General features: G+C 40.0%; 1 pseudogene; it reads left to right on the forward strand.

The window, feature by feature from the left end:
- Nucleotides 1-7,054: 7,054 nt before the first annotated feature.
- LOC139786400 (uncharacterized) lies at nucleotides 7,055-10,473 on the forward strand (annotated as a pseudogene).
- Nucleotides 10,474-16,956: the final 6,483 nt, after the last annotated feature.

Raw genomic sequence — 16,956 nt, forward strand, 5'->3', positions numbered from 1 at the left:
ATTAAATAAAGAGTACGCCGAAGTGCGCCAATTGCGAAAATATAATGAAAGTGGATTAACGAGGCACGGGGGAGCGGCAGTGGCAGCACCCCTTTACTCGTGCACCGTGCACGTATGTACCGGCGGACGGACACACGCACACCCGTCTATACCCTGCCTCCCTTCCCCTCCCACGTGCATCCGTCGCAACATTGCAGCTGTTGTAGCGCAGATGGCCGAGTATCTTTGTCCTCCCCGTCGCGTCGTCGTCGGCCGACACGTGTGCATGCGTTCGTGCATGCACATGCAACCGCGCCGCGCACGTTCAGGCGATATCGAGGTTTCGCGTGACGTCGTTCGTCATAGAAGAAAAACGATGCAAATCGCTAGGAAAATCCGATGTCACCTCGTCATTTATGGGATCACCAGATTTTCTTTACGCCCTCTTTCCCCTTTTCCGCGAAGAGATATATATTTCGCTTCGGTATAACTCGACAAAAAGAGAGGATCGTTAAAATATTGATCGAAGACTTCCCAGAGATCGGAGTTTCTCGGCATGAAGGAGCTAGAAAGCCCGAAAGAGTCCGTGATCTAAAACGGATCGTTTACAAGCTTGTTAGTTGTCTTGATTTGATTCCATTTAATTAATTCGATGGGTTGAAGGAGATATTGGTTTAATCAGCTAATTAGCGCGCGATCGACTTGGACACGCTAAAATACTCGGCACATTAATATACAAATTTTTCAAGTTAATCAGCTACATTGCGGATCGTTGTTACGTTAATAATTCCGACGTGATCACAAAACGGTCTTTTGAATAATTATCCGTATCGATCTCTTTGAGCGTTCAAAGTGTTACTTCGAGAGCTTGTCGCTACTTGAGTTGGAAATTCTCGATCCTTCAGAGGAGTTCAAAGGAAAAGACGACCAATCAACCCATCCGATCCGATCCGTTTGGTCAGTCCGGCTTGTCGCGAAAGCTGGTCAATTGTTTTGCGAACTAATTTCAGGGTTCGACGCTGATGGAACCGCACGGAGATTCGGAGCCGAATACCGCAAAACGAACTACCATTGTCAGATCATTTTAGATTTAGTCGATGTATGTGATAGATAAACACATATCGTTGTTGATATGTTGATGCGCGATAATATTTTAAATTTTTGTAGGCGTGATTTTTTTTTTAACTTTAGAAAACCGTCTCATTTGTCCTGAGATTAAATACCTCATCGATTTATTAATAATTCGATTTGCCGTAAATAACACCGGCTGTTACTGAATTGCGAAAGTTGCTCTTAATAATATAGTAAGAGAAACTTAATAAGTTGCATTTCAACAAAACGAGATTTCGAGGCTCGTTCCTAGATTTATTTTTAGGAGCTCTCCGAAGTTAAGTTAATTAAGGAAGTTACTCTGGCGCAAGTCGCTTAAGTGCTCAGTCTACTTTTCATTAAATTAATGAAAATGTACAAACTGACCTCTTTAATTACCCACTTACTTCAGAATTGCCATGTTTAATTGACGCATAAGTAAAAAAAGAAAAATGTACACATACGTTTAGATATATCTTTACGTTTATTTGTACAAGCTCATAAATGTACAGCCTTTTCGCGCTACGCATGCTGAGTGAAAAATGACCGAAGGTTGGCGAAGACGAGGGAGTATGCGTTTCACCGAGGTCGAATTGTTGTTATTTCAATCTATTTCGCTCTGCATGCCTACTCAAAATAACAGTTATCCAGTTTCAGCAACTTCTCGATTGTCATTTCGTGCATCCCATCTTTCAGTCAATCACGCATGCTTGAAATGGCTGATAGCTTCACGGAGATAAGAGACAGGAATAAAAGAATCTCTCGACGGAGCGACAGATTTCTTTCGTTCCGACTTAGGGTCTCGCAGCTCGCAGATCGGTTCGCCGCTCATTTATGCGTGCCGTTGACCCCGACACGTGGGCTCCCACGATTCTGACGTCTCCTCCTCGCGCGCGGCGCCCCAAGAAAGCCTCCATTAGCAAAGGTTATCGGGTCGACCTCGAATCCTATCGATTGCGCCAACGCTGTGAAATATACAACGCAGCGCGCTCGCGCGCGCTACTTTCTGGACCCTGATTCGGTAACTCTTAACGACGGTGTCGTTATCGTTTAAGTATATTGCCGTTGCGCAGGTACAATATATGGTAAAAGAGCTGTGTCGAGAGAGAGAGAGAGAGAGAGAGAGAGAGAGAGAGAGAGAGAGAGAGAGAGAGAGAGAGAGAGAGAGAGAGAGAGAGGCCCCCGTCTCTTTCGGGAATTCTATTTTGGGAACAATAGATAGTTTCGAAGCCGAAAACGAGCTTAGGGTTCAAAAGGTTGATTCTTAACCCGAACACACACAACGTTCGCTCTGCATACAATGAAAATGGAACGTTATCGCTTCCTATCACGATCATACGACATGATAACGACCTCTTGGGGATAAATATTATTTTTTTATATACTCGGCATGTGCTGAGAGTCGTGCGTATTATTTAATAGATTAGCGATCGAGTTACCCCTGCCCATTTTAAATTTATTTCTAATTGATTGACTGATTAAAGTAAACCCCTCGACTCAAAACGTATAACGACGAATGGGAACGTATAACGACGCAAGGGAATAAAGTATACAAATGTTACGTGTACGTGTGTCGCGAAATATTCATCGCGAGAGGGCAAAAGTTAAACGTGCGTGGTGAATTGCAGAGAAAAAGGCCCGAGACAAACATTAACTTCGCGTAAATGTTTGCCGATATGCGTGTCCGATTAAAATTCGTTCGAGGATCGCGCAACGATGCATCTCGCAGGAGAGATTAAATTGTCTTTAATTTTTTAGTAGCAACAATGTAATGTTGTATATTTAACAACAATGCGTGCAACAACGGCGTGTGCGTGTGGTTTGGGGGAGGGGGAGGGGAGAAACGAAGCGTACAGAGATCAGTTATCTCTGCGCGGAGGGCTGCTATCCGGTTTCGTAAGGGCGCCGAGCGAAGCATGCAGGCGAATCATCTAGATATACCGGGCGTTCCATCCGGTTTCGCTCCACGGATCTTCTCCTCCTCCTCCTCCTCCTCTTCTCTCTCTGCCAGTTCCTCTCTTTTCTTTCGTCTTTCTTCCTCTCTTTATCTCTCTGCCTCTTCGCGTCCCGTCCGTCGTTTTCCTCGGCGAGAGAGCTGCTGCGGAATGGAGACGAGCATGTTCCCGTAGCCGCAGTTTTCTTACCGGGGATCCTGGGTCACGTTTCGCCGTAGTTCGTCGAACCTCCCTTCCCCCCCTCTCTTTCTCTGTCTTTTTCTCTCTCTCCCTCTCTCTCCTGAGAATATCAATTGATCCACCACCGGAAGCCGAGGATGGAAAATCGAAGCGGAAACGAGCCGTGAAACCCCGAAAATTCCTTCGCGCAAATTTTGGGAACGGTTCAGGATATCGCGGAGAATATCGACTCTGTTTAAATTCATTCTAATTGAAGAAATTTGAGGAATGCACATTTCTTTGAATGAAAGTTCGTTGTACATACCCTGATAGTGAAAAATTAGGAGAAGAATGTCAAGTGAGAAATGGAACTGACAAATTGAAAAATTAATGATGCTTCTTCAAACACAAAATACGAAAACAATAAATGATATTAATAAAAGTATAGAATAATAAAATGAGTAAAAAGATACAGGAATTTTGGACAAAACATTTTAAAATTTAATTAGTGAGGCTCTTTTCAAATATAAAAAAGCAAGAAATAATATTAATAGAAATATATAAAGTAAATAAAATAGTAAAACTATTGAAGATATTTTACGACGATTTTAATTAATACGGAAAGCTAGAAAATTTTGACTAACTGCCAAATGAATTAAGAGCATAGAAATAGTATTCATGTCGATGGTACGGAACAAAAACCACGCATTTTCCACTCGCATATCTTTGCATACGATCCAAAGCACACGCGACATATTACATTGAGAACTCCGCTGCGCGAACCGACTAACTTCAAGTCGGGACCTATCACGGAATAATTACGCAAACGTTCTCTCTGTCCCGCGCAAAGTCCCACGATACGTCGTCTCGCAGTTTCCGTACGGAGAGCCGCGGTTTCTCCTTGTTAAATTTAAACTAGTTGGACGGAACTTTCGTCCGCGCGCTCGAGCTTGCAAGCGTAAATACCATCCCGGTATTTGTGCTAATTCGGAAGATCGATTCTGGCGAAACTGGCGAGAAAAAAAATCTTCGCGTTTCGAGGATTTACATTTGCAAAAAGTATCTTTCGCCCAATTGCATAGTACGCAACTGCGATTTAATAACAAAATTTGGAATAAGAAGATTTTAAAAGTGACAGCTTAAATATTATAAGTTGAATGGTAGAAATAAACAATTATGAACATCTTGTCTTGCTACGATCAATATGAAATGCAATCTAATTTAAATTAGTTCAAACATAAATTTATTTACGATTAATTAATTCGGATAAATTAAAACAGATGGAACAGATTAAGAATTTTCGATAAATGAATAAAAAACCGAAAGCAGCGTTCCGCGAGATATTTAGGTAAATATCTTATTTTAGGTAAAAGCAATTGCGAGAGGAATTCGAAGCTCTGCGGAAAAATGCAGGAAAGGCGAAAGAAAATCCCTCATAAACACGTAGCGCTCTTCTCGGCGTCACGACGCCTCTTCGTGGTATTCCCTCGCTCGCAAGCTCGCCGCCGCGACGCGGACGGGGGGAAATATAATCGGGAGTTGAAGCCGAGAAGCGCGTTTGCTTTGATGCAAAGAACCGTCGCGGCGAATGGAGTTTCCCCCCGGGGCAAGTGCTTTCGAGCTTTTGCCGGCGGTGATCGAAATAAGAGGAAGCCGCGTTTCAACAGATTTACGTCTGTTGGACGAATAAAAACCGCGACCGAACGGTTTGTCCCGAAATTCAGCATATTTGAGGATTTTCTCGAGGAAAAGGATTTTCACGTCTATCCTCGTTACGCATTTTCTCATTGCGACTTGGACTAACATTTGCGACAAGCGTATTCGTACTCTCGACAGTCGAACGTGCAAATTAACAAGCTCGAGTGTATACATTGAACTCGTCAAACTTGAATTAAGTGTAAGCAAAATTGGATATAAAGGAATTAAATACAAGGGAAAAGCGCGCTCTTTGAAAATCGATCTTAAGATACAATCAAATAAATTTGCTTCTATTTAATTAATCTTCAGTTAATTACAGTATTCAGTTTACCGCTTTAATCTTATCTCGCCTATAATCTTAACTTGCCTCTCTCCGATACACTTTTTTTCATACGTAACAGTTTTCAATTGAGCGCAACGCCGACACATACACGCGCGGGATTCGTATAATGAATGGCGCGACACGTCTCGCGAGCATCATTGCACGTCGATTTACACAAGTGCGTCAGCCTGACACGCGCGCGCAAGGGGGATCAATGAACGATAAATTTCGCCGAACGACACGACGACCCTGGCGGTCGTCTCGCCGTTAATCCGCGCGCGGACGGCGCGGCGCGGCGCAGCCTTTGCCGCATCTCCTCGCCCGCTCTTTGCGCCTTTGCGGACCTATCTCAATACGCGGAGCCGGAAGTGTGATATTATTAAACGCTCGCTCTGCTCCGCGCTCTCTCGGGGCCTCTCGGTCGTTACTCTGGTTACGCGCTCGCCGCGGGTTACTTGCGGGACGCAGGTGAGTACACACCGAGCGCCGAGCGAGCGGGCGATCGGACGCAGGTGCAGCTGCAGGTGAGCCTACTGCCGACAGCAGCTGTCGAGCTTCGCGCGCCCGAGAACCGCGGCGAACCCGAGACGGCAATCGCCGGCCTTTTTGCCGGCCCTAATAGCGTTTTTCCTACCGACCGACGCCAATCCTTTGACTCGCGATACGAGCTCGGCGCGATGCCAGACGCGTGCAGCTTTTGTCATCCGCGTCCTTAACTCGAGAATCTTACGCTAACTCGCAACTTTCCTAAAGAAAAAAAGAAAAAACGAATTCTAATTCTTCTAGAATTTTTTTCATTACTCGTCGACATTTCTTGAGGTTTTCTCACGTGATATTATAATGTCGTTATTTGTGGAATTTGCTTCGCGCCGGTTTTTAATGATAATTCGTACGATTAATAACTTCAGTAATTAAAATTTCTAAATAAATCTCAATTTTAATATTAATTATTTTTGTTCTATTGATGAAATTTTTATTTAATCTAGTCTAATCTTTATCGCATGTTTCTTTCATCGACTGCTCAAAATTTGTATGCACTTTCATGTTTGAATATTTTTTATATTCTTCTTTAGATTTTCGGGAAGATTTAGAAATTACGCGGCAACTCCTCGTCGCTCGTGTGCAGACGGGCAATTGGCATGCGTGTGAGAAATCGATAATTTTCCCCCTTTCCTTGTGTCTTTCTTGCTCGCTTTTTACCTGTCGCGCGCACACGCTTTGAGAGAAGGCTCCCTCTTTTCTCCCCCTACTGGCCCTACTTAAAATAATAATATTCGGCAGGTTAAGACGTAATAAGGGAGATTCACGAGGGAACATTTTTAAACTCGAATAGCGTCCGAAAGCGCATAAATAAAATGTTTTTTATCAATATCTTCCACGGAGCAACATTGCTCCTTTTGCCATTCAAAGTTTACGGAGATCGCGCTCCGACATCTCGAAGAACTTGTTGAGAACCCGAGGAAAGATTTCTGGAATTTAGAATTGCAGATTCTACGAAATTAAAATTAGGATTTAATTTTTAAATTAGCGAGAACTGTGGATCGATTCGCAGATGGATACAACCTCGCAATGTGACTTAAAATTAATTTCCTCGCGTTCTTTTTTCCGAACTGCAACGGTGGAGGGGGGAGAGAGAGAGACGGTCGTCGTTTTCCCCAGGAACAACCTGTTATTGCCCCGAACTCTTTACTTTTCTTTCATGTCGTTTCTACTTTCAAGCGACGGGAAATGCATTTAACATCGCGTCAATTTTCCCTCGAAAACGCCACGGCCGGCGCTTTGTCGTGGGATGCACTAGTGTCCCTGAATAGAGAGTCTGGTCAAGATCCCACAAAATGGCGTCTATAAGTGGTGGGGGTAAATGTTCGAGGTGCGTACCGTGCGTGCACTCTGTACTTTTCAGCGCACGAGGTTATGTCAGCTTATGTTAGACTCACGAGGACTTACGACGCACGAGATTATTTATAAGGTACACACGATGCCTTCTTGTTGCATATCAAAATGCAACAATTCTTCCAAAAAACATTATTATATGTCTCGCATTCCAACTGACGTTGAAAGAAGAAACGAATGGCTGAATAATATTGGTAGATCCGATTTGGACCATTCAAAAATTTATTTTGTATGCCAGGTAAGCTTTATATCTTGTATGTATTTTTATATTTGCAACATTTACTATCACGATTAATATTACTTATATGCAACAGGTACACTTTGCACCCGAAATGTGGGAACGCCCACGGGTAGACGGAAAAAAGAAATTGAAAAATTGCGCAATTCCAACGATGTGTTTGCCGGATAAAAGTACAAACGTTACTGAAATAGGTTCAAATGTAAGTTTTTACTGCAGTTTTATTGCAATAAAAATATATGTGTATATCTGCTTTTAAGAATTTACATGCCAATATATTATATTTATAATTAATGATAATATAGTGTTATATATCCATTACAGATCGACGTCAATACTGAAACAGCAAACAAATTAGAAGACAAAACAAATTATGAAGACTTCTCAGACAATGTGTTAGCAAAGGATATAGAAGAAATAGAATCAACTATTAATATTGCTGAATCATTTACCGAATTGACAAGAAACATCCATAATGAAGAAACAGAAAGTTTAATCTCGAAAGTGTCAACACCCATTTCACAAGCAGTTATACCCGTGCCACTAAACACAGTTGACGTTGAAAAGTTTTGGAAGAGGCTGATAGAAAAATTCAAAAAGTTATGGAAGAGGCTGATAGAAAAGTTCAGAAAGCTATGTTAGAATCAAGAACAGCAAAATTGAAGGTTCTTCGAGCGAGCAAGATAATTAATAAATTGACGAAATCAAAAGGAATGTTGGTAAAACGTGTTAGACGGCTGACGTGTGAAAAAGAGAAATTAATAAAAGAGATGTGTCATTTGAAACAAAGCAAGAACTTGGAACAAGTGTTTAATGACGACCAAATTAACACTCTCTGTAGGCCACGTGGACGAGTTGGCAGATGGTCTAATGATACTATCCGAAAAGCCCTTAGATTGAAATTATCTTGTGGCAGTAGCGGCTACAACGAGATATTGAAACAGAATATTCCTTTACCCTCAGAACGAACCCTCAGAAGAAGACTAGAAGGAATTGATTTTGAACCTGGCGTTGGTGACCAAATGTTTGATATTTTAAGAGAACGAGTATCACAATTCACCGATGATCGAGAAAGAGATTGCATGCTTGCTCTCGATGAGATGAGTATCACCGCAGGAGAACAATCTGATCAAAGCACAATGACACGTATCGGCCTCTCGACTCTTCCCGATAGAAGTGGTAATTACACAGCTATTTACAATGATTAAAGGAGATGTCTATCCTTATCTATTTGCAAGATTTAGATATGTGTATATGCCTCACATTAATAATTTTTATAGTTTAGGATAGATATCATTTGGATTTGACTCATGAAATGAAATGTATATATATGTATATGTATGTGTATATGTATCTGCCGAAACCTATGTAATATTTATTGTTTTTAATTGTACATTAATATAGGTAAAATTACAGACGCTACTCATGCGTTAGTTTTTATGCTTGGAGGCATTTACAGACGGTGGAAACTACCTGTTGCTTATCACTTTACGCCTGACAGTGTAGATGGTGCTATTTTGAAACCCATCATAGAAACAATAATTCAAAAAGCAGAAGCCGTTGGTTTATACGTTCATAGTATAACATGTGATATGGGTCCGGTAAATTTAGGAATGTGGAGAGCATTTGGAGGTATTATGAGTAACAGACATTCAATAATTAGAAATTCTATTAATCATCCTATAGATAGTAATCGACAATTATTTTTTATGGCTGATGCCCCACATTGCTAAAAAATTTAAAAGCTTTTTTATTAAATAACAAGATCATAGAGTTGCCTACAGAATTCATGCAGACACATAATTTATCACACCCAATTGTTAAGGTCCAACATTTACATGAATTAGTTGACATACAAGAAAACTTACAATTTAAATTAATACCCAAGATTAATAAAAGGGACCTGATGTGTAGCACTTTTAACAAAATGAAAGTTAGCAAAGCAGTAAATGTGTGGAATCGAGATGTCAGTAGCGCAATGTATTTCTATGCGGATGAGACTAAGAAAAAAGAATTTAATACAACAGCGGCATTCATTGAAGTTGTGTCCAAGTGGTTTACCTTAGTAACATCACGAAGAGTATCAGTTGCATTAGGAAAACACGCAAGGGGTGATGACAAAGAAACAAAATTTTATGAGAGTATTGCTTTTCTTATATCTGTTGTGGAACTTTTCAGAGACATTAAAATTGGTGATCAGTCTAAATTTAAACCTGTTCAAAGTGGTGTAATAATAACAACAACTTCTATTATTGAATTGACACAGTATTTAATTGAGAAACGAAAATATAGTTTTGTTTTAACTGGTCGTTTTACGCAAGATTGCCTTGAGAATTTGTTTTCTTGTATAAGAACAAAGAACCCTATTCCTAATGCTCTGCAATTTAAACAGAACTTGAAACTTACTGCAATATCGCAGTACTTAAAATCAACTCGTACATCTAATTATGAGACAGATGATGGGCAATTAATTGGTGATATTTTAAATCAACCGAAAAAAGCAAAAGAGATAAAAAAATGTGCACAAACTTCATTGAATACATTATCACATTTAGTGAATGCGAACGCTAATATTACTTTAAGTAATATAGAATTAAATATTTTATTTAACATAGCTGGTTACTTAATATCTAGTATTATTAAATGTAGTAAAACATGCCGAGAGTGTTTAAATTCAATTGGATCCAAAAATTGTAATCCCAAACAAAATTATACTAAATTCGTGCAATTAAGACGCTTCCGTGAAAAAACACTATTTTTTGTTAACGATGAAACATTTCAATATTTTTGTGCAATGGAAATTATTATAAGAAAATATCTTCTATATGTTAAAAATACCTCACCAAATTTTTTAGAATTTTATATGAAAAAAATGCAGGACATTACATGTAATAACATTAAAAATTGTCACAATTTAATGTTACAAATAAAAAAACGTTTTATTATATATAGAGTACGTATTTCTTGCAAGCGACAATACTTATCAAAAACATATAATAGCAAAACTATGGCAATGCATTCCCTTGTTAAATAATATTGCTAGACGTTATATATTGTTATAAGCGAGAATAACTTTTATTTACAATACATGCATTGTGATACATTACTTATAATACAGCAATAAAGAATATTTTACAATATTTCATGTTTTTAGTTCTTTAAATAAGCGCGCGATTTCTCAACGTTCTTATTGGTAGCGCCATTGTGTGTTCGTGCTGACGTGACCCAATCAAGAGAGATACATGACTTGACCAGACTCTCTATTCAGGGACACTAGGATGCACGTGTTGCAATGTTGCAGCGAACGCGCGTTGCACGCGAGCTTTCCTCAGGAAATGTCGTAATTATGCGGCATTCGGTCGGCGAACCACCTCGCAAATTGCAGCTACGCGCGCGTCTTTTCAACGCGCATCAGTCGGCGCCGCAATGCACCCGGTCCGACGGCCAACTTCCCCGAATCTACGAAGTTGCGCAGAGACCGCAATTTTTTTTTAGAACGATCCGCGCCAGGTGCCAGATCGACAGACGGAAAGTCCTTCTTTCACCGTGCTGTAAAGGGTGTTCCAGAATCGATGAAGGGCAGATACGTAGCGATTACTCCTTAGGCGGATCAAAGGCGATTTTTCATGGCAAAAGTATTACGTTGATAGCTTTAGAGTTTCAAGACATACAAAAGGTTTTTTTTGCGACAGAATAGACACACGAAGAAAGAATAGACGGCATAAATCCTAGTCATTCGTCGCGATAGGCTTTTTTTCGTCGAATTTTAAAACTCGAGGTTTAGTTACTGATAATGAAGTTTCTTACTTCTATAAATGATAATAAAGGCCAGTAAGCGAGCAACAATAGTCAGATAATTAATTTAATATGTAAAGATATAAATTGGTAAGTTTCGACTACACTGAGTCTTCTTCAGCCATACAATAATTAAACAAGTGTTAAATAATTAATTTAAGGACAAAATACATTGATATATCGTAAGTAAAAACCAAATTGAAAGTAAGTCAAAACATAAAAAGTGAAAAAAGGAAACTAAGATAAAACTAAAATAAATTCACTTCTATTAGATGGATGCAGAACAATTACATATAAATTACCTTTCCTGAACATCCTGTACATACAAAAGCGGTACATCGACCGTCTGCCTCTCGAGGTGTAGTATCGCGTCCGCCACGTGGTCGGGGATCGCGTTCGGGGCCCAGTTTTTTGGAGGGCCCCCCTGCGGAACATCTGCCGTCTTTTAAAATACGCCAGAAGTCGCACACTTTCTCTCCGCCGCGTATCCTTTGTCGAATTTCAAGCGAAATATCAAATATCCCTCGATCGGAAGTTCGCAGTTATAACAATAAATCGCGAACACACGGATTGCTTAATATAAAAAAACTTAGTCTTATTTATTGATATAAAAGTTTCGAACCAACTTTCGAATAGATATTATTTGCAATCAATAAAATAAAAAAAAATTATATATCGAGGGGAAAAAGGAGTACTGTGCATAAAGATATAAATGTGAAAGTTAGATAAAAGGAAATCTAATGCGAACACATCGAATGATTACACGCGGTATTTATAATCCCGTTAATAATATCATTTAAAGCATCCGACGGTTGAAATCCACCGCGGAATGAAATATTCAGAGGCTCGGGAGGACTCTCTCTCTCTCTCTCTCTCTCTCTCTCTCTCTCTCTCTCTCACACACACACACACACACACACCCTCTTCCTCTTCCCCCCTTTTTAACAAATTAATTTTTTTGATCGCTCGCCGAACTGCGATTCTATTTTCCGTTTGTCCGACGAGAGAGGGGGCCGCGACCGATAAAATAAATTCGACTCGATATCGAGCCGAGTGAGTAATTACCATAGTTTTTGAGCTTTATGCGCTTTTCCGAATGCATTCGATCGCGCGCGACGACGGGAAATAACGTAACGCTCAGGAAAAGCTGGTATCTCCAAACGGAATCATAAAGCTCGGGAAAGCTTTTAGTTTTCCTGTTATTTCTTACAACAAGCACGTACGCGATAAGCGCATAAAGAAGATCAGTGTGTGACTGTGACAAAGGCTATATTATCACTCGCGATAACAATTGCGGTTTGCGAAAGATCGCAGACAATAAAGCTCGCTCGTCACTTGTTTCTGACGAAACAAAAAGACGCCAACTAACAATAACACTTTTAAAACGTCCCCGCGGCGGCAGGTGAATCACTCGCGAAAGATTTCGTTCGACGACCCCTCGCCGCACAAAGATCTCCCTGAAATAACCAAGAAATTCGTCGAAGTGGCGAGACAACGAAAACCAGTAAAACCCCAATCAGATCACGACGGTCGTTAACTTCGTTATCGGCCGCTAAACCGATCAGCGACGTACGTCTCAAGGGAGCTCATGACATATTTATGAAATCGCTATACAGCTCTGGGAAAGCGAAGTCAGGAAAATCGGATATATCCGCCTGTTCCCTGAGCGAATCTCACTATGAATCTAAGAAATATCTTCGCCAATACTAACATTATTTTTCATACTGATATGAAAAAGGCCAATAAACGAACAACGATAGTGGTTAAATAATAATTCACTTAAAAATAAATTGGTACGTTTCGACTACACCGAGTCTTCTTCAGCCATGACATTAGTTAAACAGGGGTGATAGATAAGATATTGAATTTAAGGACGTTCTCCGGTCCTTATACTAGAGAAAATCGATTTTCTTTAGAATTTCTTGAAACTGTGAATATACGTTAATTTAGGTGTGCTTTATGCGTGGTATAAATTTCAGTACCTCTTCCGGTATAAAAAATAAAGATACTGAGCCTCAAAGTTTCAACTTTTACTAATGAAAAGGTTTTCCAGGCCAAACGGTAAGAGATACGAGGTTGGCCAAGAGGACCAAAGTTGCTCCTCTCGTCGAGTTCTATAAGGAAAAAATGCCAAAACTAAAAAAAATTAAATTAAAAAAATTTTTTTGAAACTTTGAGGCTCAGTATCTTTATTTTTTATACCGGAAGAGGTACTGAAATTTATACCACGCATAAAGCACACCTAAATTAACGTATATTCACAGTTTCAAGAAAATCTAAAGAAAATCGATTTTCTCTAGTATAAGGACCGGAGAACGTCCTTACACTGAGAAAAAGGTTTCTTTATGTCAATTAAATATATTTGGTTGACACTTTTCTAAAATATTTATTTCAAGCAAACGAATTATATTTAATATAAATGAATGTTTTGTTGGTATTGCTAATCATTCATATTTGTGTCAACTCGGCGATATAGTTGACATGTTGAATGCGATTTGTTGAGCCAACTCTATATTTCTTAATAGATAAGAAATCTTGCTTTTGTTTCGTGCTCGGTGCTCGGCGTACCTTAGAGGCGTTCAGGCATAATCCCACGGATGGTAGCTTCGAACCACCGGCCGCTCGACCGAGTGCGTGAACCAAATGTCCGAACCTGCGGTTCCTCTCGTACTGAGCAGGATTACTATCGCAATGACTGGTCATCAGTAGTGTAAAACTAACCTGTCTCACGACGGCGCACTCTCACGCGGCGAGAGAGTTCGGCTCGCGCCCGCTACGCGGCGCATCGCCAGTATCAATGTAACAAAATATACTTTTGTGCCAAAATTATATTCTTTAACTACTAAGAAATATTCACTATTATCACAAACTAACGATTGCATTGATTCAACAAATTGATTCGATTCGCCGTATCCAACCATGCCATTTATTATCTGTTAACGAGCCTTATTTGGTCCAAAGAAATCTTTTTCTCAGTGTAAGGACACAATACATTGACACAACGTAAGTAGAAAACAAATTGAAAATAAGCCGAACGTTGATTAATTTTCAATTAAGGGGACTCAGTTCCCCCGTCAGTTCGTTCTTTTATTTTTTAAGTATTTTTTCTTCAAAACGACCCGCGACAGGCAAAATGTTCCACAATTCGCAACTCCGATTGCGACAGTCCGATAAATCGGCTTCACGAAAATTTGGTGCAGCTGCTTACGCAACTATCGACGTCTACGCGACACCCCGCACGAAATTCGTCTCTATCGGCAGCTTATTTTTTTTTACCTAAAATAGATATGGTAATGTCCCGTTCCGCGGCAATACCTTTCCCCCCCTTTTTCCAGCTTCCGGTGGCGAGACCATCGGCGAGTGCGTGTACGCGTGTGCGTATAGAAGCGATCCCGTCATCGTCGGTTCGTCGGGATTTCGAATGAATAAACATTGTTTAAACCGCGACAGTGGGGTGCCCGGGGGCGCGCTGCGCGCCCCCCGCCCCCTCACACCTCCCCCCATGCATCATTTCACGGTCGTTCCGCTCCGAAATTCGTGACTTCACTTCCGCCTACTACGCTTGGCGCACCGCGCGGCGCGGCGGGTGCGTTGACCCTTTTCGAAGGTCGTCGTACCTTTCTACGTTCGTGACTCGCTCGGCTTCGTGGATCGACCTTAATCTCTCGCCGGTTTGCGACGGCTCGTTCACCTCTTTTTTTCTCTCCCTCTCGCCTCCCCTCTCTTCCCCTCCCTCCCCCCTTCAATCCGGCTATTCGAAGAAGCTCGATGATGTAATTAACGTTCTCGTACGCTAATTTTCGCAGGTGAATCGAATCGAAGATACTCTCGTCGAAAAACCTTTCGGGAAACCCGCGTTATTGATGATAAATCTCAGGAACTTTTGTCAAGGAAAGTTTCAATTTTGTTATTTGTGTCTTGAAAATTAGAGCTTTTACCTTTTTTTTTTTCGTGGAGCTCAACCCTCTATTTGTGGAATAGTTTCTCGGCTAACAATAAGCTGAAAATTGGAATTCTGCCAGGGTATCATCGGGTAATTAGAATTTAATTAATTAATTTATGTATATAATATTTAACATATGCAATAACGTTCAATATTTTGAAATATTATTTATTTGAGCTTTTAGACTTGAGCGCTTTGTAAATATCATTAATTATAGTAAATAAATTAAATCGAAATACAAGTTAACGTTACTAATAACAACAATGACAATAATTATAATCAATCTCGGTTATTCTTTATCTGTTTTCCTTTTGTTATTCTCATTATAATGAGATACAGTTATTTCGTTCTTGTACGCTTTGTACCAACTTTTTTATGCCATTGTAAAAGACTTTCTTTATAAGATAAATAAATTCATATCTATATCTGTCTATACATTACATTGTCCTCCTTACGAGTCAAAAATTCACAAACGCAGGAACTTCAATAATTTTTTTGCCTCTTTGATTCGACCGTCGCGAAATCATAGCGGATGGCGCAACGAACAGATCTGACCGGTTGGAAAATACATATGAGTGGGACTTGAAGAGACGACACTCGAGATAATGGGCCCGTTTTGGCTCGTTCATCGACAGCCTCGTTTATTTTGTCGAGTCCCGGTCCATAAATGTGTCGCGCAAATCTACACGAGAGTCGGCCGCCTCGTGCGAACGAATCGATTTAGCGTGCCATAACGAAGTTAACGACTTCGACCTGATTAGTACGAGAGATTTGTCATTCCCTGATTGTTTATCCTACATAAAACCTTATATAAAACCGCGGTATAAAGCATCAATGCTGGAAGCAAACGGCCGCTGAATTGGCCGCAGTAATAATGTATAAGAATTAATTAATAATAACAGTGATAATTATTCATAAAAAATTAACGGTCGCTACTGTATGATAGTAAATTACATTTAGAAATACGTTCCTAACTCCGTTTTAATTTCTACTTTTAATTTTTATTGATTAAAGAAGTCAATACAAGTAGATAGAAATAAGCCTTATGCGGTCGGGCTGTGCAATAATATTCGCATGAATTTATGTACATTTTTCGCCTTAGATAGAAATATGTCTCTGCATTTACTGTATTATGTTTATTACCGTTATCATACACGTTCTCGTGCAACTCGTACAAGAGAAAAGTGATTGGATAGCAATCACATATAGTTTCGTTATAACTAACAAGTGTAATTATGCCAGACGATAAATCACTCTCCTCTCCTTTTGCTTCATTATCTTATTACTTTGTTTCCTTGTTTTATTTTGTTGTTATTTATATATTTATTTATAAATAGTAGTAGGCTACTCCATTTATCCACTATTGTATGTAACAAAATATTTTAAAGCTTATAGAGACGCCAAGTTATCCGCGCAAAGCAAAAAGAGAAAGAAAACCGAATTATGTTTAAAGCGTCTTACATCCAAATATTATCTTATCCCAATTATAAATACTATCTGAAAGAAGAAAAAGGTGAACGATATTGATCGCGAATTTAATTCAAGAGAAGGGATTCGGGGAATATTGGCAAATGATCAGCTAAATAATGTCCGGAAACTGATAACCCCGGAAACACAAGCGAACGATAATCTATCCCTCTCTCTCTTTCTCTCTCTCCTCCATCGGTCTCTGCCAGCCCTAGGCCAGTTCCGAGAATAATTATTATCCCAGCAATTAGTCCGTTTACGGCTACGGGTTCGATTTCATTGTCGAGTGTTGTCGTTACCGCAAAACCGACGATTTCGATTCACGAGAATTGAAGGGAGAAGCAGATATCCAAAGAGAGAGAGAGAGAAAGAGAGAAAGACGGAGAGCGCTCGATGCTGCCGAAATCCCATTTTCGGT

The sequence above is a fragment of the Temnothorax nylanderi genome, unplaced genomic scaffold (assembly GCF_030848795.1).
Source record: "Temnothorax nylanderi isolate EJ_2023f unplaced genomic scaffold, tnyl_v1.0 TNYL_tig1027_pilon, whole genome shotgun sequence".
Taxonomy (NCBI): domain Eukaryota; kingdom Metazoa; phylum Arthropoda; class Insecta; order Hymenoptera; family Formicidae; genus Temnothorax; species Temnothorax nylanderi.